Genomic DNA, 18,488 nt, shown 5'->3' on the forward strand with positions numbered 1-18,488 from the left:
GTTATGCTATGGTAACAACCAAAAAAACCATCTCAGAGTGACGATAACCACAGTGGTCTCTCTGGGGTGAACAAGATAAGCCCAGCAGCCTCCTCTTTCTGATCTTAACCTGACAATCTGGGTCAGTTTGAACATAAGTTTGAAGATATGGCCCCTCCTTTCCTTCTCCAACCTCCCTTAGCAATATTCTTGCTGAACACAGTTCTTGAAGGACTACAAGTGTCAATGTTTGTAACATGTTCAGCAGACTGCCTGGCCTAGAGATCCCAGCTGGGCAATACAGAGATGGCTTTTTACCTGTCATTAGCACAATCACCATACCTCTTCAAATGGTAATAATCACACTTTATATACCATATGGCAGTGGTTGCAGAACTTGTCTACAATTGGAATCAATTAAGGAGCTTACAAACTACTGATGTGGGCTGGGAGGTGGCTCAGTCAATGAAATGCTTGCCATGTAAGCATAGTGCCTGAATCTGATCCCTCCCAAACTCACATTTTAAAAAGAAAAGTCAAGTGTGGTCAGTGCTCGGGAGGCAGAGACAGGTAGAACCCTGGGGCTCATTGGCCAGTCAAGCCTAGCCTAATGGGCAAGTTCCAGGCCAAGTAGAGACCCTACCTCAAAAAGCTAGGAGGGCAGCACCAGAAGAGGATTATTCAACACCTAAAGTTGACCTCCACACGGGTACATGTACACATACACACACACACACACACACACACACACACACACACACTAATGCTGTGTCCATTCCATCCCAGAGCTTGTTAATTAAATCTGTTAGTGTGTTGCCTTGGGCCTTGAATTTAAAAGTTCTACAGGTGAAGTAGAAAAGAAAAGACTACAGAGGAGTCTGCAGACAACATTTGGGAATCATTGTCACTGGCAGCAAGATTTCTGTGCACACCCATAATTACAAGTACACACACACACACAATCCAGGGCGCCATGGATCCTGACAGCAGTGGTTCTATCAATTAGAGTGCGCTAGGCTCCATACTGGAAACAAAGAGGCATTCGGTCTCATACCTAATGATAACCATCAAGGTCACACTCTGGGATCACAAGGAACCCAATAACCTTTCTCCCCCTAGTCTTTACCTGACGTTTAACCTTAAGTCTTTAAGCCTTTCTCCCTCAGGCATCTCTCATATCCAATTTATCTTTATCTCATATTTTTTCTAGGTCCAACTGAATCACTATGCCATGTTCAGAGTAAATCATAATCCCAAAATTATACTGATGGGAAGAGATGGGGGTAAATCTGGTCAGAGGAGATCTACCAAAGGCTCTTAGTAATGAAGACTGCTTTGTTCCTCTCTTTCTCCATGATGCAGAAGCAGACAGCTCAATGGAAATTCACACAGGTAAATCATATCAGTCATCATCTGGAGAAAATGGAAGACAGACAAGAACCCAAAAAAGTACAGCATCTAAGTTAGAAAACCTTACTTGTCAAATGGTTATCAGTCACCACTGGACAAAGATGTTTACTGAGGTAGAAGAGACCAGGAGACCAATGAACAAATGGGTGTCCTTTTACCTAACCATGAAGCACAGGGTCATGTGTGATGGGCACAGGGCACAGCATGAACACATTCTGCCCCAGTACACAAATGCTTTCAACAAATCACCTTCCTTCTCTGTGGGATGTTATATCTCCGCAGGGTCTGGAGAAAACCCGGAAAGCCTAGCTTGTTTGCCCTTATTTTGGCAGTTTAATTTAAGAATCCCGCTAGCTTTATGTACTCTTTGCCAACATGAAAGATATTCTGCATTTTTTAAGGCGTTGGGTTAACTTGGGCCCAAGGGAAGGAAGCATTGTATAGATTACATAATGGTTACTCTATTGCTTTAAAGACAAATGGCAGCCTCAGGCAAAGAGGTTAAAGAAGAGAAAAACCACTTCTGTGAAAAAAATCTGAAGCACTATCTCTTCTGAGGCCTTGAGTTCACAATGGTTCTGCTTTTCTGGGGGTCTCATTCAGTTATGTTACATCCTGAGCCTAGGAAAAGTTTTCTTCCATCTATAGTTGACTAGAGAAAAAAGGCAGGCAGGATTCCTCTAATAAAAACTGCAAATGAAAAGCAGAAACTAGGTCCTGGTTATTATAGAGGAATTATTAGACAACCTTTTCAGGGTCTCTATTAACAATCTATTTTCCCTACAAACCATCCCAAAAGGGAAATCAAGTAGGATCCACAAGCTCAGAGACATCTGGCTGGCTTCCTAGGGTCTGACTGCCAGCAGTAACCTGACCTCCCTACACTGGTTTCCTTGTCTGTAAAATGGAAATAGTTGCCCATTCGACAGAGACATGATGAGCACTCACTGTGAAAATGCGTAAAATGCTGAGCTTTCAAGAAATGCACTTTTCTCTAATGAGAAAAGTGAATACCTTCCTGACTCATCTTTGTATTTCTGTCCTGGCACAGGGATCTCTAAGAGACTGTCATTGCCTCTTGGTAGCATCTGCCCTCAAATGAGCCACACAGACTTGTCTCCTTTGGTGGATCCTGCACAGTCTAAGCCAATCAAAGCTATCCCCTTTCCTCTGCCATCATGATTGGTTTGAGAGATGGATGTATGTCCTGAGATGATTCAGCCAGAGGAAACTTGGAAATTGTGTTCAAAGGCTCTTGGGAGAGATAGCAGCTCTTCCCTCTAAGCTACTATGAAGGACAGGATCTAAAAACAAAGCCAGGAGACCGAAGTGCAGAATCACAAAGAGACAAAGCCAGGGCACTGATGAAAGTGGACCTAGCACCTAGCCTACCTCTCCACTTTGTGCTTATGTGAATCACTTAACTACTTCTAGCAATTATCCCTTGGGAACTGGGAGTTCTGTCACTTGCGACTCAGAGCGTCCTACCTGATCCATCCTGGTGCCGAGCTGAATGACTCACTGAACAAAGGACTGGACAGAAATATAATGGCATTCCCAATGAGCTAACTCAGATTCACATTCTCTCAGAGCAGGAACCCTTGTAGGTCTTGGGCACACTGGATCTCAGGACTTAAGAGAGTTCTATACACAGGCCTTCAAACAAGTTCTTTTTTCAAATAAATGAATGGAAGAAATGAAACAGCAAATTACTGGGGGTTCTGAAGGATTGAAAGCCCCAGAGCCCAGGCAAGGATAATGAGACGAAGCCCAGGAGATATGGAGCCAGCACCTAGGCCTAGGCTCAGACCACAGGCGCAGCCAAGCCCCAGCTTCCTGTTCTGGCTTTGTTTCCAGGTCCTGTCCTTCACAGTAGCTTAGAGGGAAGAGCTGCTGTTGCTCCCAAAGCCCTTGAACAAAATTTCCAAGCTTCCTCCGGTTGAATCATCTCAGGACATATATGCATCTCTCAAACCAACAGGGTAACACCACCTGTGTCCCTGGGATAAAGGAGCCATGCCAAAGCACAGGGGGACGAGGGGAGATCACAGTCATGGAATATTCCCTCCCTTTCTATGGTTGACCCTGCTGCATATCATGGGCTCTGTTCTGAGGTTCAGGAACCAAGGTTATCATAGAAACACAAGGGTGAGAAAGGGGGATGTATGACCTGAGCCTCCCGTCCCTCCACACATACCCATTTCTATAAGGCTACATGTATGAAACAAGGCTCCCTGGCTTTGCAGCTGCTGGCTGCCTGCAGGACAGAGGTGCAGGACTAGTGAGACTGGCAATGTCACAGCCCTCTGCTGTGGAGGGCTGCTGGAGTAACAAGCAGAAAGGATGGGAGCTCAGCTCCAGGAGAACAGGGGCTTGCCTCATTCACCAGCACCCAGAAAGTGCCCAGTGAAATCGCTCCTGAGTAACCGACTGACTAAGTAAGTGAGCAAGTGGACATGTGGGCAATGATGAGACCAAGATTCCCCGGCTCAGCCTCTAGTGACACCCTGACGGACAGTACAGTCTGCCAGGCAGGCAGCAGACAACCAAAGACCTAGAAATGAAAGGAGCGTCTGAGCCTGGCAGAAAACAGGCCTCTGCCCCCATCAGTGCCCATGCCTCTGAAATTCTCAGAGGCACAGTTTCTTTCTCTGATTAAACGTTAATTATCAAGATTAAATAGGAGCCAGGTATGGTAGCATACACATATAATGTCAGCACTGGGGAGGCTGAGGCAAAAGGGTTGTTGAGAGTTCAAAGAGAGCCTAGGCTGAATAACCAAACCCTGTCTCAAAAAAAACAAAATAAAAGATTGAGACTACATATAAAAATACTAATAGCAATTGGGCCTAAATGGTAACACTGAGATTGTCTATCTCTCTGTGTGTATGCGCATGTGTGTATAAATGTAAGTGCTTTCATGCACATGCATGTCACAGAGCATTCATGGAGGCCAGAAGACTACTTGCAGAAGTTGATTTTCTCTTTTTACCAATTGGATCCTGGGGAAGAAGCAAGCGGTCAAGCTTGGCAGCAAGCACCTTTACTTGCTGGAGCCATCTCCTCCGTCCATTTCTGCATTTTCAACATATATTGGTTGTCTAACAAAAATGAAAGTGAGTTGAAAGCAAAGCATCTAGGACACAGGGTAGGGACCCGGCCACGGTGTCTGCCTATGAATGCCCTTCAGACATCTAGAAAGCACTTGCATGTGTCTGTTTTTCTCCTATTTCTTGTTAAACATTTTGGCTCATTTAATGACTGGATTTCAAGGCTGTCTTTTATCCCTTGTCTTTGCAAAGGCTCCATCTGTTAAACCCACTCCAAGTACCATACAACCAGCTCGCAGAATCAGCAGCACGCTCTCCTTTGTCATTCATCTGTGCATTCATTCATCCAGTGAACAGATTACAAACCTACTATATTGGACATCCTTTGCTTTTGTCTGCCTACCCCTTACAAATGGTTCTGAGACTGCTGTGGGGAATGACCGCCTTGCCTCATTCTTTTGTCTATGTGCCAGGAGGTACAAAGACTCCAGCTTAACTTCTTCAAGGGGCAGGTATTTGGTCTTAAAACAGCCTATCGGAGCACCCAGTTCACATGGGATGGGCATGTTATCCAGAAAAGCCCAATCGCAGGGAGACTCAATTCTGAGACTTTTCTGCAATTCTTAGGAAGGTGACCTCTTTTAACCTGATAGAACTGCCAACAGCTACCTTATACCACAATCCAGAAAGGCAGCGCTGAAAGAGGAACAGCTATGTAAGACTTGGCAAGACATTAAGCTTTGGATTCTCTATGCCTTAAATTTTATCTCTAGACTTTTCCGTCAAATAAACTATCAAATCCCCTTTCTGCAGAAGCCAGTTGAGCTGGGGTTATTTGGAGATGGAAAGAATTCCTGATGAGAGGTCTGAATTACTGTAAGTGACACAGGCTGACACTGGGAACCGAAGGACGAAGCAGGATGATCCATGCCATCTTCCCAGGCTCACATCTTCGCAGGGACAGCCACCCTCCACTACAGCTATGAAAAATCAGTAACATAACTGTCTAATCAAATTCCACACAGGGAAACTTGAGTACAAAAAGGGGCATCAGGGAAGGGGCTCCCAGGGCAACAGCGTTTGAACCTACTTTCCATCTCTACTCAGGCAATGAAGACAGAATAACTGTCTGAGAGAGTCAGATAACACTGTTGATGCGCATACCTCCTCCAGTAAACTAAAACCCTGCAACCCAGCTTGCAGAGCAGGCAATGACACTCCAAGTACTTAACAGCACTCTGAGTGAGCCCACAAAGCACTGCCTGGATATCCGCAAAGTGCCAAGGTCAAACAGCCAGCACTTGGGGGAATGTGACAGATGATGTGACTCTCTTAAATAATACTCAGGTCAGGTTTTGTGCTGTTGATTCTGTAAGCTTAAACTGTCATCCTGTCTCCTTGCCTATGTGGATTACTGTTGATCAAATCACAACAGCATCATAAAAACAGCCTTTTCAAGATGAATAACCCACTTAGGAGATTTATTTCCAAACTATAACAAGAGAGAGCCAAGGGAAGTTTCTGGTCCTATAAAACAGCTCATGATGAGTTAGTCATGTGGCCAACCGCAGACGACAACAATAACAACAATGAAAGCTCCTCTGGGAACATCTATTTTGCTAAGAAAGGCTGTAAATGTTGCTCTTTGTCAGTGAACAGAAGCTAGTGTCTCCAGGGCCTTTGATGGCATACCCTGGATAGAAGGTGGGCAGATCAAAGAGAGCAAAAAGCAGGACACGGTGGGACAAATTCTCCTCACCTTTGTTGCCTGCTAAACATATCAGAGATAGAAACACAGTCTTCCAGTTGGAACAACAGATACTGACAGGATATGCCCATGCAGTCCCAAAGGAGATGCCAGGGATTCGTTTCAGGTGGAAGGGAGGTTTGAGAGCCTTCTGACTCCCTCGAACGACTAAGAAGCAACTATATTACCCTTGTTCCTAAACTACCCTCCAAGAGTGCCACTGGGCTCCTTCTACTGCACACCAGGACTTGACACAAGTATGTCATACACACACGCATCTTGAAAGTGAGATTCACAAATATTTATCACCTATTTTCTGGGTAGCTTGACAGTCTAGAGAGAAGCAGGCAATGGGGAAACCTACAGTAAACCTGGGTGTGGACTACACCAAGTAACAGAGAGACATGCCTGGCACTTGGCACTAGCTTTCCCCTGCTAACTCCCTCTAAAAATGAGAGGGATTCTCTGTCCCAGGCTCCCAGACAGTTTTGTTTGGTTTTGTGATAGGGCCTCTCTAAGCAGCCCAGACTAATCTTTAACTCTTAGTCTTCTGCCTCTCCCTCCCAAGTGCTTGGGTTGTCAGTGTGTGCCACCATGCCCAGCCCCCATTCATTTTTAATAGAAAAGCGCTACATAGCCAGGCTTGGTGGCACACAATGACAATCTTAGGTGCTTACGTAAGAGGATCACAAGCTCAAGGCCACTATGGGATACACAGTCAGTTACAGACTAGCCTGGGATATAGAACAAAACTCAATCCCCCCCCCTAAAAAAAAGAGAGAAAGTCAAGGAGGGGGAGGCTGGAGAGATGGCTCAGTGATTAAGAGTACTGGATACTCTTCAGAGGGCATGGGTTCTGTTCCCAGCACCCACATGGTGGCTAACAACCATCTGTAACTCCAGTTCCAGGGGATCCAACACCCTCTCTGGCTTCTGCAGGTATTATATGCATATGATGCACTTACATACATGCAGGCAAAACACTCATACACATAGAACAAAAATAAGTTTTTAAAATTTTTCAGATAGATATAAAAGACACAGCCCAGAAACTTCTATCTACTACAGACTCCCAGCAGCACTCTAGGCAGAGTCAAGCATGTACACTGTATATATGAAGGTGGTATGTAAGGGCACTTATGCATTCCTCTTTCTTCACATATATGATCGCTTACCATATATACTGTTCCGTATGCTGCTTTTTCTATAAAGTCAAGAACATACCCTGATCATATTACGAGTTGTTAGTCAGGGAAGCCCAAAAACCCCATCCCCTCTCACCCCATCTCACCCCATCCCACCTCACCCCCATCCCCTCTCATCCCATCCCACTCCATCCCACCCCACACCACTCCTGCTTCCCTCAAACAACACAGGCTCTTGCTGTTCCTCTTGGTTTTCCACCAAAACTAGACAATAAGAAACCACTGCTCAAGACACCACACATCTTGGTTGTAAGACATAGAGAAATGGAGCCAGATGTGTGCTGGACACTTCCACTCTGCTGGCTAGTTTTCGTGATGCCAAAGTACTATACCGGCAGCTGGGGGAGAAAAGCCATCAGCAGTCTTATTCTGCTGTGAATCCTACAAATTACAATAGTAGCCTGCCAGGGAAGATGGTCTCACTGCTGTGATAGTGGCACAATTGCTCTGCGGACAACCAAACACTCTCTGATACTATAAATTTGATTTATAGTATCAGGGGAGAATAAGATTCACTACTAATGTTTAGCTACATTTACATGGCATCAAACTGCCTTCTAAACATTTATATTTATACACATAGACACATACAACTCTCAGCCTTAATCAGAGAAGCTTCACTTTGCAATGGATGGTGGTAATGCAGAGACTTTCGGCTGCTCAACATGTTAAGGATAAAATATGTTGAGTGCTCATCCCTAAAGAGGGTATTTATAACCCTCAGCCAAGGCTCAGGGAGCATCACAGGAAACAGGGTAGAAAGAATGTCAGAGTTGGAAGATAAGGAGAAGGGCTGCAAAATGCTGTTTTCTGGGCATGACACAGTCACTGCTATGAACTCACGGCAGCTGTGGTTGTCTGCACTGGGCCTGCACAAGACTGAGGCTGACAACAGTCAGGACTGGATGGCAGAGGGACATACAGGGCCCTACCCCTCCCTGCTGAACCACTGGCTACCAATAGATTCTGGGAGAAGGGAGTCATTATTCTCTGTTATGAACACTCCGGTGAGCTCACCAAGCTCTACTGGTCACAGAGATGGCCCTGGTCAAACTCAGTGGGCCACAAAACAAAATAAAAAGACATGGAAAAGGGACTTCTAGGGAAGAAGGTGTGTTGGTGGGGTAGGAGGGAGATAAGAGAGGTGGGGTAATCAGAATGTATTATATATGTGAAGGCAATTGCCAACAAATGTAATTAACAAAAAATGAATAGATCCAGGAAACCACTTCTCAGCATCTGTGTCCTACCATTTCGAGCAGCAGTACTGATGGCATCCTACTTTAAGGAAGGATATACAGTCAATCATTCCCTATCAGTAATACACCTAAGTTGCTTCCAGGGTCTTGCTATTACAACGATGCAATGAACAAAACACTCAGGGAACTGAGACAGGAAGATCAGGAGTTGGAGACCAGCCTGAGTCACACAGCAAATTCCAGGGCAGCTTAGGCTGCGTAATCAGACTGCCTCAAAACAAAACAATCTCTTGAAGTAGAAATGCAGAGTCAGAGGGCATGTGCACTTGTAGCTACTGCTCGACTGCTCTTCAAAGATGTCAAGATTTTCACTCTTATCAGCAGTGCAAGGAGTATGCCAAGCTCTCTGCCTATATTCACAAGATTGTTTTCTGTTTTGTTTTCAAGTGCAAGGGAAGAAAGGCAGGCAGAGATCTGCTTCTGTCCCATTGTCTCTTCTTGCCCCTATGAATCACCCGACATTACCACTTCCTGAAAATTCCACTCCTGGATGCACAATCCAGAGATCAGAGCTTAAAATAGAAGGAATATCTGAGCCAACACCGTGATAAAGCCAGTTCATGCTGATTCTAGAAGAGACCTGACCATGTCCCTGCTTCCCAACTCCCAGCTTAGAGAAATCATAGTGGTAGCTTGAAATTGGTCACTGTGTAACTATGTCTACCATAAAAATCAGCAGATGCTGCAAATCAGCCTTTTTCCCCCTTTCCCCAGAGAGACTGATGTAAACAATCACCAGCACATGAACATACACCACAGTGGAAACTGATGCTCCACCACCCTTCACTGAGTAACCCTTGATGCTGGTCACACAGTCTTGGAACTCCAAGACTATAGGAAAACCCCAAGGACATCTAATATCACCTTTCCTCCAGTCCCACTATGTAGACAGAAGTAACACCCTTCATGCCTCTTTACTATTCATTCATAGTTCCATCCCTTTATCATTTAGTGATTATTCTTACTGATTATTCTTGCTGGGATCAAATCCAAACTGCCATTTACGCTAAACAAATGTACAACCTTAAGAAACTGTCTTTAACTACCTTAGTTTTATCATCCACAAAACACAGATGGCACGGGGCTGGAGAGATGGCTCAGTGGTTAGGAGTTCACACTACTGTTCCAGAGGATCCAAGTTCAGTTCCCAGCACCCACATCAGGCAGCTTACAACCAAATGTACCTCTAACTCCAGGGGATCTGACACCCTCTTCTGGCCTCCACAGACAACACTACTTATGCAGTATGTATGCACACACATGCACACATAAATAAATAAAAAGACTTTTTAAAATATTTTTTAAAAGTACAGATGGCGGTAATGATGTCTCTCACACTTTTGTTCTGAATATCAAATGAGCTATGTAAGTACACAGAAGAGTGCCTGGCATGTACTGTAGTCTTCTAGTTCACTAATTTTCTCTTTCGCTGTGTCCAATCTTTCCTTTAATCCTTTTGTTAGATTTTAAATGTAACTCTCATTTCATTTTGGCTGCTTTTCAAAGTTTTTTTTCATCTTTTACCTTTTAATACCATTGTTAGTCTTCAATCATTTTAAATATACTATTTCATAGTCTCAAAGGACACAGTCACTTGCAATTTGGAGTGGTTTGTTTACTGAGTAGTTTAATTTTTAACTGTGATGTCATCTCAAGTAAAGTTGGTCCTTTCTGTAGGAGTCCTGGCAGGTATGCACTGATGAAATTTTTTTAAGAAAGGAATGAGTTTGTGTTTGTGGAAGGAATTAGACCAATTTCCACATTAACTCTTCAGAATGAAGGGTCTCATATGTTATAAGTAATAAATAAATATATATTATATATAATATATATACCATATCTATATCTATTAATAGTACAGTTCCAGGGTTTTAATTTCTTATGGGTAACAGTCTTTCATCTCAAGGCAAACTTCCAGGTAGTGACGTTTTCTAGCCCCTTTTCATGAAGAAGTCAGAACTTCAAGGCTCCTGAATTCAATTGAACCTTCAGTCAGGCCTCAGTTCTGGGCTCACTGTAACACTGAAACAGCCACTGGGATCTTGGGCTGCAAAAGCCCCATGAATGGCCATTGTTTCTGCTCTTGTGTAACCTCTGGCTTACATTTCTCTCTGAATTTCTGACACTGGCATATTTCCCTTTCTTATAGGTTCCCCCAAGACAATACTTTTATTTCCATCAACTTTGCATTCATGCCAGGAAGTACCTGTGCAAATCAGCTTGGTCTATCACATTGCCAGAAAGAGTTCCAAGGTCATCAAATCCAGTAACTGCATACTCATGCTTCAGTTCTGTCTACACTACAATTGCAGCTTATGGGCTGGAGAGGTGGCTCAGCAGATAAAAGTGCAAGCCATGCAAGCCTGGTGACCTGAGCTCCATCCCAGGAACCCACACAAACCCACCCTCTGAGAGAGCAGACGCCACACATGTTCAAATAGCATACAATGCCCCTCCACTGCCATACACCCAATAATGATAATAATAATAATAATAACAACAATAATAATAATAAAAATTTTAAACTTTTGGAAGCTTACTCCAGGGTTAGCATCTAAAGTCAGCATATAATATGAAAACTGAAAACTCAAAAGTTGCTTGAAAAATCCCACAAGGCTTCACACTGGAGACTGTCAGACCATCTCTCACGGTACCCCACAAGGCCTCACACTGGAGCCTGGCAGACCATCTTTCACGGTATCCCACACTGTCAGTCTTTCAACACTGGACTAAGTTTCTTAAGCTGAGCACCATATGAAAGAATTGGCTTGGATTTAAGGACCATGTTGTGTGATAATTAAAATCTATAAATACAGGAAATACTTGATGGCACAAGATGCTCAATTCTAAAACCCATAAGAAGAAAGACTAACAGAAGGACAGCAGACCCGAGAGAGATGCCTGTGCCTCCCAAACATGTTCGCTCCAAGAGAGACGCCCACTAGGCGAAAGGATAGGATCATCTATGCTATTTTGGGGTTGTTTTTTTTTTTTTTTTGGTTTTTAGACAGGGTCTCACTGTAGCCTCAGCTGACTTGGAACTCTCTATGTAGACCAGGCTAGTGTCGATCTCCCAGAGATCCACCTGCCTCTGCCTCCCAAGTGCTGGGATTAAAGGTGTGTACTACCACACCCAGCTCATGGACACTATTTATCTTTTTTTTGTTCAATAGGTATATTTTGGTCTGGATAAGTCCAAAGCAGAAATCTATGATGACAAAAATCAGAACAGTGGTTATCACCCAGGCATCAGTAAAGGGCATGATAGGAGACTCCTGGGATGATGGAAATATTGAGTGCCCTGATTTGGGGGCAGTTAGATGGGTATGATATTAAAAACTCATCCCGCCACACAATTAGGATTTGCATTTTACAGTATCTTCAGCTCCATTAAAATAAACATTAAAAGCTGCCAGAGCAGAGGCCACCACCGGGCACTGCACTAAGGAGCTGAGACCAGAAGGCCCAGGAAAAGGAGACAGAAGGTCAAAGTGCCTGGCCAGCTGGGGAACACCAGGCTCAAAGAGAAGATGATTTTCCTGAAGGGGCCCTCTGAGGGTGACCAGATCACACTGGCTTATAGCACTGGCTTCAAAGCCAGATGAGAATACCAACTTGACCCTCACCAAGAGTGAGTGGACAAGTACTTCCCTCCAGTTTTGTAGGGCTGGTGTGAGAGTACATGCACAGCACTCGGGTACAGTATCAGCACATAATAAACGTTCCAAAAATCTTTGCTACCACTGTTACTAGTAATATCTATAAGTGGAAGCCTGGAAGTACCCTGAGCCCTCCAAAAGCACAGTTATTCAAATTAATAATTTGGGGGCTGGAGAGATAGTTCAGTGGTTAAAAGCATAGCCTGCTCTTGCAGCAGATCTAGGTTCAGTTCCCAACACCCACGTGGCAGCTAACAACCATCTGTAACTACAGTTCCAGGAGACCCAACACCCTCTTCTGGCCTACACGGGCACTGCACACATGAGGTGTACTTATACACACACACACACACACACACACACACACACAACACTCATACACATAAAATTTATAAATAAATTAATTAAATTAAAGTGAATTAGTAATTTGACCTGATGACCTGCAGATTCTCAACAAAAATTCACAGACTCAAGGAAAAACATATGAATGTGCTGGAATTAACAGGGCAGAAGAGCTTTTTGCTGAACTGAAATGCACTGCCCAGCCACTGCCACCCATTCTGCTGTTTCTTCAGAACCCAGAAGTGAGAAGTGCAGGACCTAGAGGAAAGTGGCAGGGTCACCTCCCAGCTCTCTTACTTACCACCGTGGTAACCTTGAATAAAGTACTCAAACTCCAGGCTTCAGCTTCTTCTCCTGTAAAAGAGTTACAGCAAGGGTTAAGCAAGCTACAACAGTCAGCACACAAAAAGCCCCGAGTTAATCCTAGCCCTTATTATTTCTTCCAAAACTAGAGACATGGTCTGGGGAACAAAGCCCCAAGTCACATTTGTACAAACCATGCAGGCGTGTCCAACCTTTCAACACCATGACACAAAGTTGCCACCTACAAAGGTCATGTTTGAGAACCTCCCAATCCAGTTAAGAAAAAGAATATCACACTAAAAATAGTGTTGTGCTTTAAGCAAGCTACAGTTTTGTGTTAGGTTACATTCATAGCTGTCCTTGGCTGCATGCAGCCTATGGACCACAGGTTGGATGCACAAGGTAGGGGTATTTCACAAACATTTCACTCACTCAGAGCTCAGAACAGTCCTAGCCATTTAAAAAAAAAAAAGTGGTCATTCCAAGAAGTACTTGCTACTGATTGCACAGCAAGAGCCAAGCCCCAAACATCTATGTCTGTGGGACAGCTTGGCCAGACTGTATGGTCCCAGAAGCAGAGCTGTCCTCGGAGTCCAAATTCTAAGATAAAGGACGCTGGAATCCTGGGCTGCAGCAGGACCTTGGTCCTAGCAAAATGATCTGCCTATCTCAACTTGACTTTGAAATGCTCTCAGTCACTCCATCCCTGAATCATTTCCTGTTTTAGGTTTCTATTTTGCACAGAAAAGAATGAAAACATGTGCATTACACCAGCATTTCCACCCTCAAAACTCTTATGAATCAAGAAGAGTTTCCAGAAAACCAGAGTTCAACATCCCCTTTCACACACTTGCCAGCACTGAGCGTGAAATGGAGGCACAGGTGTGTCTCGCCACCCTGGTTGCCAGATGGAAGCAGACAGAACACCCTTTGCTCTGGCCTTACTCAAATCTTTAGCAGCCTTGGTATTTTCACTTAGCTTCTCATTGAGTTCTGAAACTACGGAAGCCGCTTAACCACTTCATGTTATTCACAAAGGGTGTGTGGGCCAGGCCTGGATGTTGGGGGAGGCCGCTGCTGCTGCTTTCCAGCTCTGCTTCCGTTCACCACGACAGGGTTCTTGTTCTTGCTGTGTTAGCATGCCTTAGCATTTTGTCTAAACTCATCACACATGGCTCTGAGAAAGAACACTCAACTGAGGGACCATCCAAGCAATTCTCACAAGCCATGCCCTCTAATGTGCAAACATACCACAGGTACATGTACACACCATACACATATCACACATATGCACACCATCTACCATACATGTATAACCCACACCACACACAAACATACATCATATACAAACATGTATACCATATACTAGCACACACTATACCATGCACACTGCACACATTCAAGATGCAATGCACACATACACATCACATATAACACATATACCACACACTGCACAAATGAAACACACCACATACATACACACTACACACACTATACATGTACATATACACTGCACACACCATGAACACACATCACAAATATACCACATTTATCAAATGCACCACACACACTGAACACACATATGCACACCCCATCACATGCATACACATACATCGCACATGCACATACCAATACAACATGTACATGTATATCACACAGCAGATATATACTGTGAATATACCACACATGCATACACATACCACACACCTACCCATGCCAGCATAATGCACACACATACATACTGTGAACATATTATGCACATGTATCTACATCACATATGTGTGTACACCACACACAAGACACACAATTTCAATTCTCCCAAATTCTTGTTCTCTGATTCTCTGACCAGATTTGCAAAACAGAAAATGGAGACAAATTGTTCATTTGGGGACTCTTAGGGCCTTGGGCAAAGTCTTAGAAATTAGAAAGAGTGACCCCTCTGGAAACTTTGGCTTGCCTTGTTTTTGTTTTTAAATATTTTATTTATTATTTTTATTTTGTGTACGAGTATATTGCCTGCATGTATGTGAGTGCACTTGTGTCATGCAATGCCACGGAGGTCAGAAGAGGGCTTTGGATTCCCCTGGAACTGGAGTTAAGGATGGTTTGTAGCCGCCATGTGGGTGCTGGGAATCAAACCCAGGTCCTCTGCAAGAGCAGTCAGTGCTCTCAATGGCTGAGGTTGGAGAGATGTTGGAGAGATGGCTCGGCAGTTAAGAGCACTAACTGCTCTTGTAGAGGACCCAGGTTTGGTTCCCAGAACCCATATGACAACCAACAATTGTTTGTAACTCCAGTTCCAAGGGACCCGATGCCCACTTCTGACATCTGCAGACATTGTGCAATATGGGTGAGTTATATACATGCAGGCAATACACTCATACACATAAAAAAGTAATAATAAACTATTTTTTAAGAAAAAGAACACTAGCCAGGCATGGTGGCACACACCTTTAACCCCAGCACTTGGAAGACAGAGGCAGGCAGATCTCTGTGAGTTCAAGGCCAGTCTGGTCGACATAGTGAGCTGTAGGCCAGCTGAGGGTACAGGGAGACCTTGTCCCCAAAAAAGACCAAAAAAATAAAAATCTTAAAAAGGAACACTAAGGAATCTGATAGCTGCACAGCTTAGAGACAAACCCGAGAGAGTGTGTGCGGCCGAAGGAAGGTGGCACCTGGAAGCAGATGACTGTCCTCCACTTCCAAGTTATCTGCAGAGAGAACCCAAACTGTGGCCCCTGAAACTCAGTCTCACCAAAGGCTCCACATTCACCTGACTTAGGACAAGCCTGCTGCCTTCTCTGAGCTCCAGCAGCCTTTGCTCCAGTGAAGACATGAAAGGCTACCAAGTACCCACTGTGCAAAGCACTGTAGCCCTAGAGTGAGCCCATGCACTGAGCCGTCCAGCCATCTGGGGCTCTCAGATCAGGGAGCAACTGCTGGCACAGGAGCAATCATCACTGAGCAGGTTAAGATGGCCAGAGTGGGGAAGGACAGATGTGACGTAAGCAGGGGTAGTCTATTACTTCAGCAGGATGAAAGTGGAGCTAACCAGAGAAGGGCTTCCCCAGGGAGGTCCCAATGGCACTGACAACAAGTTCCAGTTGTCCAGAGGCAGGGGGTAGCCAAGCAGAGTCAACGGCAAATGTAGGTGAGACTCACCACCTCATCAGCCTTAGATAAGGAGGGCAGCTTACCAGTAGAGTCTGCCTGGGCCAGGTTGGCTCTGAGATGTCCCCAGCCCTGGCGCTCACTGGCCGGCCAGCCTAGCCTACTTTTTGAGTTTCAGGCTAGTGAGAGACCATCTCAAAAAACAAGGTGGGATGGGGATTGAAGAGGGAGAGATGGCTCAGTAGGTAAAGATGCTTTCTACCAAGTCTGATGTTCTGAGTTTGCTCTCTAGGACCCACATGGAGGAAGAAGTGATTCCCACAAGTTGTCCTCTGTCTGCCACACGTGTGCTGTAGCACATGCTTGCCTGCATGCATGCATAGGTACATACATACATACATACATGTAAGAAAAAAATTAAAATCAAGATAGGTCTAGCAAGATGGCTCAGGGGGTACATGCACGTGCCACACAAGCTAATGACCTGAGGTCAATCACTGGAACCATGTAAAGCCAGAACAAGAGAACTGACTCAAAGTTGTCCTCTGACCTCTACACATATGTATGCACACACACATGCACCTCCAACACACACATCATATGTGCACACACAGCCTCATTATGGAAGTCACCTACATGATGTTTCTGATCAACACAACAGAAGCAAAGCCAGGCTACAAATTAAGCACATCTGGAAATTCTGGGCTAAAACAATTTGGGACACATTTTCTAGCCTGCTTCATTCCATAATTATCCTGACACTCCCCATATCCCACTGAAAAGAAAACAAAGGAAAACAGGTGTCAGAAGGTTTCTACCTGGCACAGTAAACTTGGTTGCCAAACTTTACAAGAGTTGTTCATGGTGAAGTTTAAGTCAGTATTTTTTTTCTGCAAGTAAAATAACATGGCTAACTTGTCCAGAGTTGTGCTATGTTGCATTTCAGTGCCAACCCTGCACAGGTAAACCAGATCCCCGAGGATGGAACAGGTGGCCCCAAAGCTCCCCAAGTGAGCTTGGAGAGCAGCTGGGCCTGAGAAACACCAAGATCGCTAACTCATTACCCCTGGAAGCCCCTGGGAAATCTTATCTGCAAGTGAAGAACTCTTTGTAATTAAATAAAATAGCAGATGTAAAAGTACCCAGCCGTGCCTGTTACCCAGAAGACAATAAATGTTAATTAAACAAGCAAATATAACTCAATAATTACCCCTCCCCTCCCTGAACTCTTCTTGGAATTTTATTGGCTTATCACTTGTTATTTTTTCCTGACTGTGATTCATCTATCCCTGTTAATATAATTGTAAACTTAAGCCATAATCTTGTTCCATTCTAAGAGCTCTATAATACTCCCAACCATCTTTAATCACTATTTATTTAGTAACTTTCCCTAGGAATCATGGTTAATATATGGTAAATATGCAACCAACGTTAGCTACTTAGAATGAGTCTTCAGATGTATTTTAACTTAAGAATTCAGGGTCATTTTTTTCTAAACTAAACAGAAATGCACTCCACACAATTAGTAGGACTTAGCAATAAAGTACAGATGATGAGGGCAAGGCTCCAAAACACAAGACAGTCCCTGAAGCAAATTAATTCTTTTTACAGTTTTTATGGGAAAAATATCAGGGTCATCGACGCACAGGTAATTCACCCAACCATTCAAGAGGTGGGCAGGAAAAGTCACTTGTTAACATTCAGCTATCCCCAGAGTTACCTGGAAACAGAAATTCAATTAGTTATCAACTCTCTCCCATTCCATCTTCTCCCAGAAACCTCCATGTGCTTGAATCACATTTACCAGATCTGAGAAGCCAAAGAAATCAGTCGGGGGGAGGGGGACGGAGCAGCAATTTATCAGTCATAAAACAGAGGTTTTACTATAAACAGAACATTTCAGATGTCTTGCTGCCCTGCTGGGAAGAATTACTCCCATCCGGTATGCCAAGCAGTGGGAACCATCCCACAGCTCACCTGAACTTTACCACACTTCCCTTGGCAGTGCCTCCCGTCTCCCCAAATCAGCCACACCACGCCTTAAATTAACAAGACTCAAAAACCCACATCTAAAAATAATTGTGACCTGCATGCTTTGTAAGCATGCTACATGTCATAACAAGGTAAGAGGTGACTATATGTGGAACAATGACTTGGTTCTCTGAGAACACACTACCTGACTGTCACATTCCAGGGGAGTATGCAGACAGGCTATAACAACATTAGGGCTCAAACAAGGTAAATCAGGACAAGAACACACATAGGACAGGATCATAGTGGCAGTTCTAACACTTGGCCTCAAAGAAAACCCGAAATCAGAACAGCTGTGAACAGTGGTAACTACTGGTAACTACCTCTCAATCTCACTTAAACTTGACCCCTGAGTGCCATTTTGTATTAGCTCCTAGCATCTATCTTTACAC

The 18,488-nt window shown here is 44.1% G+C and overlaps 1 protein-coding gene across 4 annotated transcripts in view; it reads right to left on the minus strand.

Moving 5' to 3' along the window:
- Positions 1-13,005, minus strand: part of Fam49b (family with sequence similarity 49 member B) — a 121,203-nt gene extending 108,198 nt beyond the window's left edge. For 2 of the 4 annotated variants that reach the window (XM_008845475.3, XM_029569539.1), the window contains exon 1: positions 12,953-12,983. The gene's annotated coding sequence lies outside the window, so the exon portion shown is untranslated. Of the gene's footprint in view, positions 1-12,952 lie in introns of all 4 variants that reach the window. The other 2 variants (XM_029569538.1, XM_029569543.1) reach the window with 2 other exon arrangements.
- Positions 13,006-18,488: the final 5,483 nt, after the last annotated feature.

This window comes from Nannospalax galili, unplaced genomic scaffold (assembly GCF_000622305.1).
Source record: "Nannospalax galili isolate Female #2095 unplaced genomic scaffold, S.galili_v1.0 scaffold380, whole genome shotgun sequence".
Lineage (NCBI taxonomy): Eukaryota > Metazoa > Chordata > Mammalia > Rodentia > Spalacidae > Nannospalax > Nannospalax galili.